The 13,521-nt window shown below is 38.1% G+C and overlaps 1 protein-coding gene across 3 annotated transcripts in view; it reads right to left on the bottom strand.

Annotated features, from left to right (window-relative positions):
* arhgef12b (Rho guanine nucleotide exchange factor (GEF) 12b) overlaps positions 1–13,521 on the bottom strand; it is a 63,143-nt gene that overhangs the window by 48,488 nt on the left and 1,134 nt on the right. The window lies entirely within an intron of this gene.

The raw sequence follows: 13,521 nt of genomic DNA on the forward strand, positions 1-13,521 counted from the left end.
AACTTTGCATTCTTCACCTTTGTTCTTGGGATTTGGCAAAATGAGGATCATGTCAACGAACTACTCCCAGCAGCTTTCCAATAAAAGATAATCTTTACATGAATCATTGTAAACATTTGTTTTCAGTCTGACTGAAAACACAGAAACGAGCCACTGGGAACGGGCAGCTGCATTAGATCTCCATCCAGGACACCTGCCAGCTGATGCAAGCACCAGTTTATTCTTTCATTCTGGTTTGTGGACAAGTTAAGGCTGAATAACTTTCTGATATGTGTTCACTCAAATTGGAAGGTTTGAACCAAACCAGAAAAAAATGGTTTGTGTCTATATGTTTACAGATTGCAAAACGATGGCAAGAAGACACAAAAGAAATGGAAGTTTATATTGTGACAGTATTAGAGACAGCAGGCCACACAAAAAAATCTGTTTAAAATGGTTCAAAAAATATGTAAATTTGAAAAAAGTGGCACTAACAGCATATATATGTAAATACTTTCATGTCTTTTACAAGTTCAAATATTTTATTATGAACCTTATTATTGTACTATTGTATTATTGTACTAAATATTTTCTGCAATTTAACAGAGCAAATCCACATGTGTATGTATATATATATATATATACACACACACTATCTTTTTTAATAACAAAACAAAGTGCACAGTGTACACATAAAATAATCTGTAATTACACAGATAGTATTTTTTTCTTTAACAATTACCAGAAAATTAGATTTTACATGCTGATTATAAAAATGTAAAATAAATAATGATAAAAGGAATTATTTAAATCTGCTAAAAAAAATCTACTTTTTAAAAGACTACTTTTATTCAGTGTGAGTGAAGATCAGTAATGCAGTTAATAAAATGATTGGTTTGGTGTTTGCTTTGAGTCAAGACTGCAGGGAATTTAATCGAACTGCCCTAAGAAACACCATTCACAAGATGTTCTGTGTGACTCTTCCTTTCCCTCAATTTCTACAACAACGAAGACCCACAGAGCTGCAGTGGCCACATTAATGGGAAATAAGGCAGATTGGAATAAACCAGAATCCTCCTTCAACGGTTTGGACGATACTAAACACAGATATGTGGCTGTCAGTACACAGACAATAATCATTAGCGGGATTAACTCACCAGACTTCTAAGTAAACACTAACTCCGCTGGTTAATCATGTCTGCTCCATTAATAAATCACTGCACATTTTCATCTGACATCACTTGGTTCCGACTGTAAACATCTAAATTCAATATAAGCCTGTGAACTCCCAGAAATAATCTAATCGAGAAGCTCAACAAGGGCTGTAAAACATTTTAGAATCCTGCAAGAATGCATGTGGAGTGTGAAAAATTAACATGTTGGATAAAAAAACCACAAACCTCTCTGGCTTTAAATTATAATGTCATGTAAAGGTGCTTTACTGAGTCAGGTTACAGTGCTATAGACGACAGAATGAGTAAGCACTTCTACTGTACGTGGACTCTGTGCGGTTTTTAGCCGTCTTGCCCTGATGTGTCACCAGCCTCGGTGTCGGTCGGGAAAAGCCTGCAGCCGGCTGGACATTGTTTCACAGTGATGTCACCGCTTCCTGACGGGGTCGAGGGCGGAGAGGCGGGAAAACACACACATCAGCAAAACCGTGTGACAAAGAGCAGAAGCGCTGCAGACATTCAGGTTTATCACGCATCCCAGATTGAGGCCCGGTGCCTAATTAATGCTATTTGAAGCAAAGACAAACAAAGAAATGAAGGAGTCTGGAAGGTTTAGTAGTATTTAAGCTGAGAGAAACTCTTGTCCCACTGAAATACATCATCTGACTGACTTAACGTTATCTGAAAAGCCCGTCATTATATTCTGACTGCATCCTAAACTCTCTGCAGGACCTCAGCAGACACATTTACGTACTTTCCACTGTTCACCACATTACCAGCTCCCAGACTGACCTTCAGTAGTGTCAGTACATCCAGCAGCTGAAGGTGGTGATGATATGGAGGTTAATAATCAGCTAAATGCAGCCATTCTCACTATTAACACTCTAAATCCCAAAATCCACCAGCAGCTTTGAAAGGCATGCTTTTTAAATTAAAAAATGATTTAAAAAATTACAGCCTGTAACTATATAAGCAGACAGGATCCTTGAAAGGTTACCCAAAATGCACTTTTTCAAGTTTTCCCTGTTGAGTTATCAGAAAATAGAAACACATCCAGGGCACCAGTGAAGAGCTCTATGACTCTATGTCATGGACACTGAACTGCAGTTTTGCTGTTTAAACTAGGATACAATCCATAATACTGATGCTCAAAGTTGGTTGTAGAGAAAATGCACAGCAACCAGATTTTGTGTTTAGACTGTGACACCTGTAGTGGCATTTTGTGTCTTGTTTTTCTTGCTTTGTGTCATTTTTGTCTTGTTTTCATTGTTTGGTATGATGTTTTGATCATTTTGTGTGTCTCTGTGAACATTTTGTCTCTTTGTGACATGAAATTATTACATATTCCCAAATATTGATGCCTAAAGTTGGTTACTGAAAGAAATGAGCAAAAACAGATTTAGTTTGTGGGTTTTTTGGCATGTATTCGTGGTTGTTTTGTGCCTGTCCTGACCAGGACTGCCACAGTGAATGTATAGTCCTGACAGTGAAGCACGGAGGTGGAAGTGTAATGATATAGGGCTAAAAGTACTCAAAAAGCGCAGTACTCCACCAAGGCTGTTCATTACTCCATATGGCATTGTCAGAAATGCAGCATATTTTTGTATAAATGCAGCATTTGTTTATTATGGTTGGATGATCAGAAATCACGGCCACATAGAATGTGGCCATTTAATATAGATGTACCCACAAACAAAATGACCTTGCGCTGAGCACAGGCGTGTGTTATGCATGTGTACGTTATGTATGGACACCGAATCGCGTGACCCAAATATATAGCAGGCAGCGGGAATTGATGGGACACGGAAACACCCCCACAATTTAATTAATTGTTCCTTGTGTCATTTTCGATAAGTTCGCAATCATGTGATCATCAGCAGGCAGTTGATGTAGCATTCACTTGTTGTCATAGTTACAGTGACGCCGTGCCACTATCTCGCAATGATACAGAAATGTTTAATATGTGGATCCAGACTATAAGCTGCATCACTGCCAAAATCTAATGAGGTGGTCCCTGTGTCATTTCTGACCTTCCCTGAAAATTTCATCCAAATCCGTTACTCCATTTTTGAGTAATGTTGTGCACAGAAATACGCACACAGATCGTCACATAACTCCATCGTGTTCCTTGGCAGAGTAAAAATTATTTGTAACTGTCCGATGGTCTTTGAACAAATCGTGTGTGACGACAACGTCGTCAGCTTACAATTGTAATTTTTATTTAAGTTATTTTTTTGGCCTTTTGTTGGCTTTACTAGCTAGGTTAGTCGAGAGGTACACAGGAAAGTAGAGACAAGAATGGGGGGAAGACCTTCAGCAAAGGGCCATGAGCTGGAATCAAACCCAGGACGCTGCATTGGCGACTATAGCCCCTGCTTATGGGTCACCAAGTCAAACAGTTGAGCTGCCTGGGCGCATACAATTGTGATCTTTAATTTATTTTTTAATCAGAATAGGGTTTTTTGTTTTCCTTTTACAAAGAACTTGTAAAAAAAACTAAAAATTCTGCACTTTTCTGGGCAACCAAGAAGCCATGTTCGACTCAGCTGCAACCAACAATCATGTGACAAAGAAACAAATATGTAATCAAACTAAAAATGTAAACAGTAAAATGTCTATTATATGTAGAATCACCATTTTTCCGGCAATTTTTTGTAAACTAAAGAAGAAAAAAAGGCCTTTTATTAAATTTCTTCTTCTAAGATGTATAACTTTGTTAAGCTGGACAAAATACATTTCTGAGTTCTCTCTACTTCTTGTCACGGTTGTGCTGATTCCATAGAGGTGCAGGACTGTATATTGCAGTGAAAAATTAGGCTAAAAAAATATCCAGAAACTGCCAGGGATCAGGAGGCAACAAGAGAGATTAAGAAGAGAATAAAACATTTGAGCAATAAAATAAATGCAGTATGGCTCAAAAATATCCATCCATCCATAATCTATACACCACTTAATCCTCAGGGGGCTGGAGCCTATCCCAGCTGACTGGGACACCCTGGACAGGTCACCAATCTATCACAAGGCTACTTATAGAGAACAAACAATCACACTCACATTCACATCTACGGACAATTTAGAATTAAGAAAACTCACGCATGCACAGGGAGAACATGCAAACTCCATGCAGAAATATACCAGGAAGGCGAACCAGGGATCTTCTAGTTGCAAGGCGAAAGTGTTAACCACCAAGCTACTGTGCAGCCCTGGTTTAAAAATATATACAATGCAAATAAACATATATGTGTATAGAGCAGCAAGTTGTAGGATGATATATTCAGCATGATGAAATACCTTTGTAGAGTGCAAAAAAAATATACAAATAAAACAATTTAAGAGATTAAGCATCTATAGCATGTAAAGTGACTTTCTCCAGTATTGGTACAAAATGTTGTACATGTTGATTACAGTGTTTTTTCAGTCTTTGTAAAACACAAAGTCAAACAAAGCTTTTGTTTTGGTCTATTTTTTTGCCTATTCAACTGCTTTATAGGGCTGGACCCGAATATCCGAATATTCGGTCATGACGGTGGTGCCCGAATATTTATTTTGAGACCCAAATATTCGTATTCCATCCCCCTCCTCCCTCCAGACGATGTCGCGCAATCGGTATTCATCTCGTCAATTCGCCTGTCGGACATTAGGATATGCACACCGATCCTAATATTCAGCTCGCCCCTCCCCCGTCGGACGTTACGAACCGAACCGAATATTCGGATATTCGTCATTAATCGGGGCCGAACATCCGGAGCCCAGAAACTGCTATTCCATCCCTGCTGCTTTACTGCATTAAAGCCATTTCTGAGTTCTCTCTACTTCTATTCATGGTTGTGCTGTGTCCATAGAGGTGCAGGATTTTATATAGCAGTGAAAAATGAGCCTCAAGTGAGTAAAAATGTGACCGGAGCAAATTAAATGTCTAGAAACCAGAACCTTTCAGAGGGCTAAAGAGGGATTTGGCAGGTGGGAAACCAATGATCCTGTGTAGCGGTGCAGCAGGGAAAAATGACTCACCTCAAAGAAACTCCCAAACTGATTTGTACTGTGAGCTTCAGTGGGCTTTTTACATGATCAGCTGACCTGAGCTGCTGCTGTGGCTCTACAATGTACCAGTATATTAGCAGATAACACACATCATGGCTGCTTTCCTTAATTCCCTTAGCCATAGTGGAAAGGCAAGTGATACTAAGTAGCATCATCACTTTAATTTCAATTTGATGACTGCTAAGCCAGCTAACCAGCCAACAGTAACCATGGATACCTCAGCCTACCATGCACCAAACCAAACTCAGCCATTACTGCAAACTTTACCACAATACTGCAAACTAGGCTACACTTATTTACATTGTTCACTGTCAGTCTTTATCAGTCACATCTCTTGATTATCTGTAACATCATCCAGGCAACATTTGGGTGGAGTAATTATAATATCGCTGGAAATAAAGATTGTTTTATATTTCTCGATTACTCAATTAGCTGTTTGGCTAATTAAATGTCTTACAATGGTAAAAATTGTCAACTAAAGTTTTGTAAATGCCAAGATGGTGTCTTTGCACTGCTGTAACTGAATGGAGACTAGAGGCTTCTCTGTGTACAGCCTCTACGGATGCCTGTAAGACGTTTAGGGAACATCAGTAAAAACTGTAACCTCTGCCAACGCATGCGAGGCACTGAGATACGATCAAGCAGCCAACATTATGCAGAGCATTTACTGCAGAGAGTACAGCCAAAGCGTGACCGGGAGCAGAGCTTTTGCTGTCAGAGTATCAATGTTACTGATTAAAGCACTAAATGAGCTCAATGTCTGCAAGAACCTGCACCGTTTTCAGCAGCAACAAGACTTACAGCTGCTTATGATAGAGTCAAGTAAGAGCAATCTTTTACTAACTTTAAGTCTCAGACCATCCTTATGAAAAAGAACAGATGAAATGTACAAAAGTCCATCCAGTGCCTTTATTCCTGTCTACAATCAGTCACACAACGTGTTAAAAAATGATTAATGTGAATGGAAAAAAATAATGCTAACACTTACAATGTATTACACAGAGTTTTTGACACTCATCAGATTTTCTGGTGTCTATGATGAAAATCCTTTCATTTTCCCTTGTTAACATGTAAATATTGCTGTTTTTAATGAGCTGGAAGACACACCACCTTGAAAAGCAAATTCAGAGTTTTTTTTTTCATTGGTCTGATAAGACCAAAATAGAGCGTTTTGCCATCAGACTAGATATTTTGTATTTTGGACACCAAACACTGAAGGTCATGAGAAACTCATCATCCCAACTGTGAAGCATGGTGGTGGCAGCATCATGATCAGTTCAGGTGCACCACTGCAACTAATGTGAAAAGTTAGTCTAGAGCTCTGATCTGCACACATGAACTCACTTTGTCTTCTTCTTCTTTTGGTTTGAAACTAACTCCAACTACCAGACTGCAGAAAGCATGAGCCCACAGACGGGGAGAAAACAGAAAAAGGATGTATGCTGAGCAAGTTTGTGGAGCGAATATCTGGATGGAATCAGCTGGAAGGAACATCCGCTGCATCACGGTGAAAAATGAACTCGCTTCACTGCCCTTCGAACTTTTTTACTTATTAATCTTGAGTTGTCTGGATTGTATCAGCCCAATTAAACCATTTACAGTGATTCATTTGCATCAAATTCATAACTACTACAACCTTGACTATGGCTTCTCTATTAATATTGGTTAATATAAAACTGACCATCACAGATTGCATTAAAGGGAAGTCTCAGACAAATACCTCATACACTCTTTAATAAATACAGAATTTGAATTCTGGGCAGAATGTGTCACATTTGTACCTGAAAATTAGTCACAAAACCTCAATAATTTTGTATTTGTAGGATAGATGAGAATAATGGCACACACTGTCTTAAGTCTCTTCTTCTTGTTGGTGTTGCACAAAAAAAGCCTGAGAATTCTTCATAGCTAAAGATCAACTACATGGATGTTTTTTTCTGCATATTATGAAGATTGCTGCACAAAACCATCGCTAGAATTATGCATCCAGGGTCGAAAAACAAGCAGTCAGATGATCAGACCGACACGCTGTAAACAAACCAACATCTTCCAGATTATCTGCAGCAGTCAGAGATAAAACAAAGTGACAACGCCTCACTGCACAGAGAAACTATAAGCACTCAGCTGCTGTAGGTTTGAATGAGGAAACTTGTCTATAAACTGTGAACAATGTTTACAACCAGCAGTTTGTGCCACAATTTCACTGTTTGCTTTTGTTTTCTCTTTGCGAGTAACCTGTCTGTCTTAGTCTCTTGCTACACTGAACCTATTTTTAGCCACGTTTCTGTTTAAATAACAACCAAACTGTAATAAACCGTTCATCTTCCTTTATAGGCCTGAGAGTTTAATGCTACCAAACTGTGCTGCATGAACTCAGCAAGACGGAGCCGGACGTTGAGGCAGGTTGGAGAATATGTAAAATATCACAGAAGTTAGCAGAAACCTCGAAGGCTGCTCAAACTGAATTCCTCTCACTGAGAAACACTTGAATGACGTCCAAGATGTGACCTAACCACTGCTGGAGTTGGCACAAATGTTGCCAGGCAACAACACCCCGTTTCTGTGGTTCAGGCTTCAGTTAAAAAAAAAAAAAATCCACAGATAAGTGTGTTGTTTGTTTAATGAAACAGAATCAGCTTCACGGTTTGTTCTTACAGGAAGGATGCACATCAGAGATTTGTATAAAAAAAGGTCACACCGCAGTCGTCATATTCAAAATGAACTAATTTGCAAGTAAAACAAGTATAGAAATGCTTGTCAGTGAAGACACAGATAAAGAGTAGCAGGATTTCACATATAATATCTGACATATACAGTATATTAAACAGGCTTTTTCTGTTGTTTAAAGCTGGTAAAGTGTCAAATTTTAAAAAATGAGGTGACAAGACATGATTAGTGTCACATTTCTTGTGTTAATTTTGTTTCTTTTGTGTTGTTGATGCAGCCAGAGAGCATAAAATCCCACAGACTGTGATGGAAGAAAGACTCAGATCTCTTATTTAAGTAAAAGTAGCTACACCATAAACTAAAAAAAATTCACAAGCAAAAATCCCAAATTAAACCTTCACATAAGTATAAAAGTAATCTTATTTATTACAGCATGTTGCAAAATCAGGTTTCTAATACTGTAGCTCACTGACATAGAACTGATCTGACTTATTTTACATAGAATATTATTCATATCTCATAACAATTCACTTTACTTTATGTCACTAATCAAGCCCTGATAGGTTTGTAAAAGTCCTAATCTGCTGTAACTAGTAACTGCAGATAAATGTCGTGGAGTCAAAGTTACATAAAAATTAAAATACTACTCAATACCTTTGAATTAGTAATTAAGTGCAGTACTTGGGTAAATTTATGTATTTACTTTACATCACTGAATACGGAGAGTCTATATACAATGTCTGTTGATGTAGAGCAGGAGTGTCAAACTCTTTGTAGTTCAGAGGCCACATTCAGCTCAATTTGATCTCAAGTGGGTTGGACCAGTAAAATCATAACATAATAACCAATAACAATAACGACAACTCCAACTTTTCCCCATTGTTTCGGTGCAAAATGTACATTCTGACAATGTTCACATTTAATGAACTATCTTTTTACAAAACATTACGAACAACCTGAAATTTCTTAAGGAAAATAAGAGAAATTTCAACAATATTACGCCTCAGTTTATCATTTGTGTATCACAACTTACGGATCTCAGTGTCTACAAAAGCACAAAACAGTCGCAGGTATCTGGAACTGAACAATATAGTATTTTACAGCTTGTCAAGATCTAGAAATTATTTCAAATTCCCATTCATTTACACATCTGTGTAGTAATCCAGATACACTACACCATACAAACAAAAGCGGTAGCTATTAAGGAAGAAGGTTAAACTATCCACCTGCCTTGGAAATGCAGAAGATTTATACAGAAAAACATGCATAAAAGTTGTGGCAGTGCATCAACAGTAGGGTTCCACCAAACCAAACTCAGTCGTACTGAAGCTGCTGACTCACATTATATTCCACAATGTCCAATGTGTTTAAATATTTTCACAGTAAGGATTCATTTACACCTCTGTAATTTTTGCACTTTGCAAAGTCATCCCACATGTCAGATTGGACGCTCCGGCGGGCTCTGTCTTGGCCCGCAAGCCACATGTTTGACACTCCTGACATAGAGGAAACAAAATATGATTCTTAATCTCATTCTGTTGCCCCAAATGAGCAATTGTTGTAAATTAAAACAAAGTTATAAAACTAAAGAGTTTTTTCTTGTGTGTTGCATGAGAGAACAGAATATTTGTGACACTGTAAATTTATGTTTGTAATTACAGTCATGGACAAAATTATTAGACCAGCCTTGTTTTCTTCAATTTCTTGTTCTTTTTAATGCCTGGTACCACTAAAGGTTTATAAGCTGAATACAATGAACAAGACAAAAAGATGCAGCTGACTACATAATATTTCATGTCCTATTTGACATACTTAAGCTTCATTGTATTCTCGGGGTCTATAAGAGGACATTTCATGTCATCAGCAGCACTGCACATGCAAAGGCCTAGAGTGGTTTCCTGCTTACATTCAAGCCGTAGCACAGTTCAGAAGTTGTCAGCTCTCACATCATGCCTAAAACAAAAGAATTATGCAAAGCCACAAAGGCAGCCATGTTGGCACTGCTGGAAATTGGCATGAGTGAGAGACAGGTAGTGAAAAAACTGAAGATCTCCAAGACAGCTGTTCATTACAGCAAGAAAAAACAAGCTAAACATGGTTCTACCAAACTGCTAGCTGGTCGTGGCAGGAAACGACTTTCTACCCCAACAGATGACCATCACTCATCTGTTCCTGTGTCAAGAATCGTCGTCAGACCTCCAGGGACCTTAAAAATGACTGGGCACTGTGGAGAAATGTGACTTGTTCAGCAAGGATAGTGGGAAACTGACTTCTTGAAGCTGGTCTGAAGTCACACAGGGCAGGAAGAAGCCCTTCATCAAGGAAAGGCAGAGGAAAGCTCGATTACTCTTTGCTTGGATCACAAGAATTGGACTGTTGATGATTGGGCTAAGGTTCTCTTCAGGAATGAATCCAGTTTTCAGTTGATGCCCACTCCAGCCAACTTACTGGTTAGAAGGAAGCCTGGAGAAGCTACAAACCAGACTGTCTTGCCCCTACAGTAAAACATGGGGGTGGATCAGTGACCATCTGGGGTAGTTTCAGTCTGGGTGGAACAGGGCAAATGAACCAGGTCATGTTTGGGGCTACTCTTGAAAACAGTCTTCTTCCATCAGCTGGAAAACCCTTTCCTAAAGCCTCCAATGACTGGATTTTCCAACAAGACAATGTCCCTTACCACATGGCAAGGTCAGTTAAAGCCTGGATGGAAAACCAGAACATTGGAACCATGCCTTGGATGCTCAATCATCAGATCTAAATCCAACTGAAAACCTGTGAAAAATCATCAAACACAAAATGGAGAACCACAAGCCCAAAACCAAAGCAAATTTGTTTGAATTTGTGCAACAGGAATGGGCTGCTGTGACAGCAGAACAATGTCAGAAGCTGGTGGAGAGCATGTCAAGACGCATGACTGCAGTCATCAGAAACAATGGATATGAATCAGTACTAAGTCCTGTGTGGATCATGTGACTAAAACGGACAGAGAAGAAAACATGGAATCCTAAAAGCACTGTTTTTGGCAGTGCAATACCAAAGCTATTGATGTAAGACCTTAAGTGATTTGGTTATTATCCAGAAAACCATGGAAAATGGCTAGATATCAGCTCTTAAATTAAACTCTTGTCAGCGATTTTTGTTGTTATCATTACATTTGTCCGAACAAATGTACCTTTAGTTGTACCAGGCATTAAAATGAACAAGAAATTGAAGAAAACAAGGGTGGTCTAATAATTTTTTCAATAAGTGTATAGTTTCAATAACAACCAACAAAATCAGTCACATCTTGCAAAGTGCATTCTTTTTTTGCTTATTTATTGCTTTATATAAGCTCACTTTATTAAAAGGTGAAAAAAGTCAGACTTATCCTCCTGTGATGCTACACCCTCATATAGCGACACAACATTTTGAGTGCAGAAATGTGCAAATGAATTGAGAATGTGCAAGGTTACACAATATGTAATGTGAACAACTTGAAATGTGCCTTGGATAATAATAAGTCTCTTTTAAAAGCTGTGCATTTATGCATAATAGGGATAACAACACCTGTAAAGTTTGCTAATTAACAGAAAGACAAAACTTGTTTCTCGCCAATTCATTCTGCGCCCAAATAAAATATAAAAACAACAATTTCTGACAGCGAGGTTGCCAGGTTGGTACCACTGGGCTCGAACAGATAAGAACATCCCCTGATCGCTAATTTTTATCTGGCAGCCTAATTCTACATAAATCAATTAACTATGGTTCATCTAGAAGTATTTCCAACAGTCCAGAGCCTAACATATCACTATGAGGTCAGAATAGATAATAACAGCCCATAAAAAACACAGCTTTGGCTTCTACAGAGTCTACAACACTAACCACAAAACACAAAACAACAACCACACAAGTAACTCTCACCTGTATGCATCAAATCCACAACTACAAACCACCAATATCACATCAAGCTCGCTGACAACAAAATCCAACATCACTGCCTTAAAATACGACAAAATAATAAAGAATAAAAAAGAACAATGAGAGCAACACTAAGCTAAAGATCGGCCTTTAGATGTTGGGGTAAGCTGTGTTGTTTTTGTTATTTTAAATAAAGTTTGACATTAAAAAAACTCAAAAGTACATCAGTCAACTTCAACCAATCATGACTCAGATGATGCATTAAGTTTAAATATGTGAGAACCGTTTCATTTTTTCCAGTTTTTTGGCCTCAACCTGTGGTTGGAAGTGAGCTGGTTGAAAGCTGCTGTTCCATCCACAGTGCAGGACTGTGTGGAAAATTCACATTTGTTTCTGCTATATTTAACTACATTGCATTTCTCAAAGCATTTGTTATGTGATATTTATTGATGAAAGCCATTTCCAGGATTTTTTTTTAAAACTTATGCTGACAGAAACAAATGTGCCCTCTTCAAAAAGTTTCCCCAGTGCAAATGACACCACTAGGTTTTCCTTTTTTTCGTTTTATTTGTATTTTTATTGGCTTTATTGGCCCTTATAAGCTTCTGTGCTCATTTAAAGCATATATTATTGCTTTTTGTGATAAAGTGTATTTTGCAGAAGTCCTTGAAATGTACAAAAGCCTTTGAAAAACAAAGAAAACAAACTGTGGTTCATGCAGAATTTCTAAAAAACACAAACAGGCTGTTCATTTGGGTGTTAATTTTGGACTCTGGATTGCACCATGTTCACTGTTTCCATCCACTTCCAGTCTTTATGCTAAGCTACGCTAACCATGACACCAGCACAAACACGCTGACCTGAATCTGCTTATAGGACTTTCATTTTATTATTCCTTAAAATTGTTATAATTTCTGTATAACAAGTTCTTCATATGAGACATTTCATCCAAACGTAAAAAACACAATTACATAACTTCTCCAGTTAACTGTAACTTCAGATGTTATCGAGTGTAAAATCCACTTTAAGGGAAAATTTTACTAGCAGAGTTTAGTAGAGGTTTAAAACTGATCTTTATGTGGAATCTGAAACACAGAAGAGGCCTGTTGTTGTTTAAAAAAAAAAAAAAAAAAAAAAGCCCTGTCTGCAGGCTGAAGGTCAAGAAACCAAGCGACTTTGTTTGACTTTCCGAGGCAGTCATGTGTGCTTTTATTTCAGCGCTTCCTCAGAGGAAACTCCTGATTGGTGAGTGCAAAAATATACAAGTGACCTCGGTGGTATGGAATCTGAGTCACAAAGTCAACCTTTAAAGTTTCTGTAATAATTCACCTCATATGGCTCTGACAGAGAAAGTTTTAGCCTGATTCCAACAAACTCCACAGCTGCAAGACTTTACCACAAAATAAGAGTGAGACAGGTATTAAGATCGTTTTAAAATCACATTGTCGTTCAAGGTTATTGTGACTTTAAACACTGCTGTGATGAAGCCCACGTGACTTTTATGAAACATTAAGAGTTATCCACAATCCAGTGGTTCCTCATAGCTGCTCATTTTAAACAGTCTCCTGCAACATATGGTGTTCTTTCACTGAATAAATACTTGTTTCTGGAGCAGACACTTTCCAGAAATGTGGGACATGTGCACCTCTGCATCCTGACATGTGGATAATGTTCAAAAAAATGTTCAATAAACCCTGATTTGTTTGGAACCACAGTCATTCCAGGAAGATGCACCCTGCTGGTTCACGTGGGCCAACCTTCTCCA

Source organism: Amphiprion ocellaris, chromosome 14, assembly GCF_022539595.1.
Source record: "Amphiprion ocellaris isolate individual 3 ecotype Okinawa chromosome 14, ASM2253959v1, whole genome shotgun sequence".
Taxonomy (NCBI): domain Eukaryota; kingdom Metazoa; phylum Chordata; class Actinopteri; family Pomacentridae; genus Amphiprion; species Amphiprion ocellaris.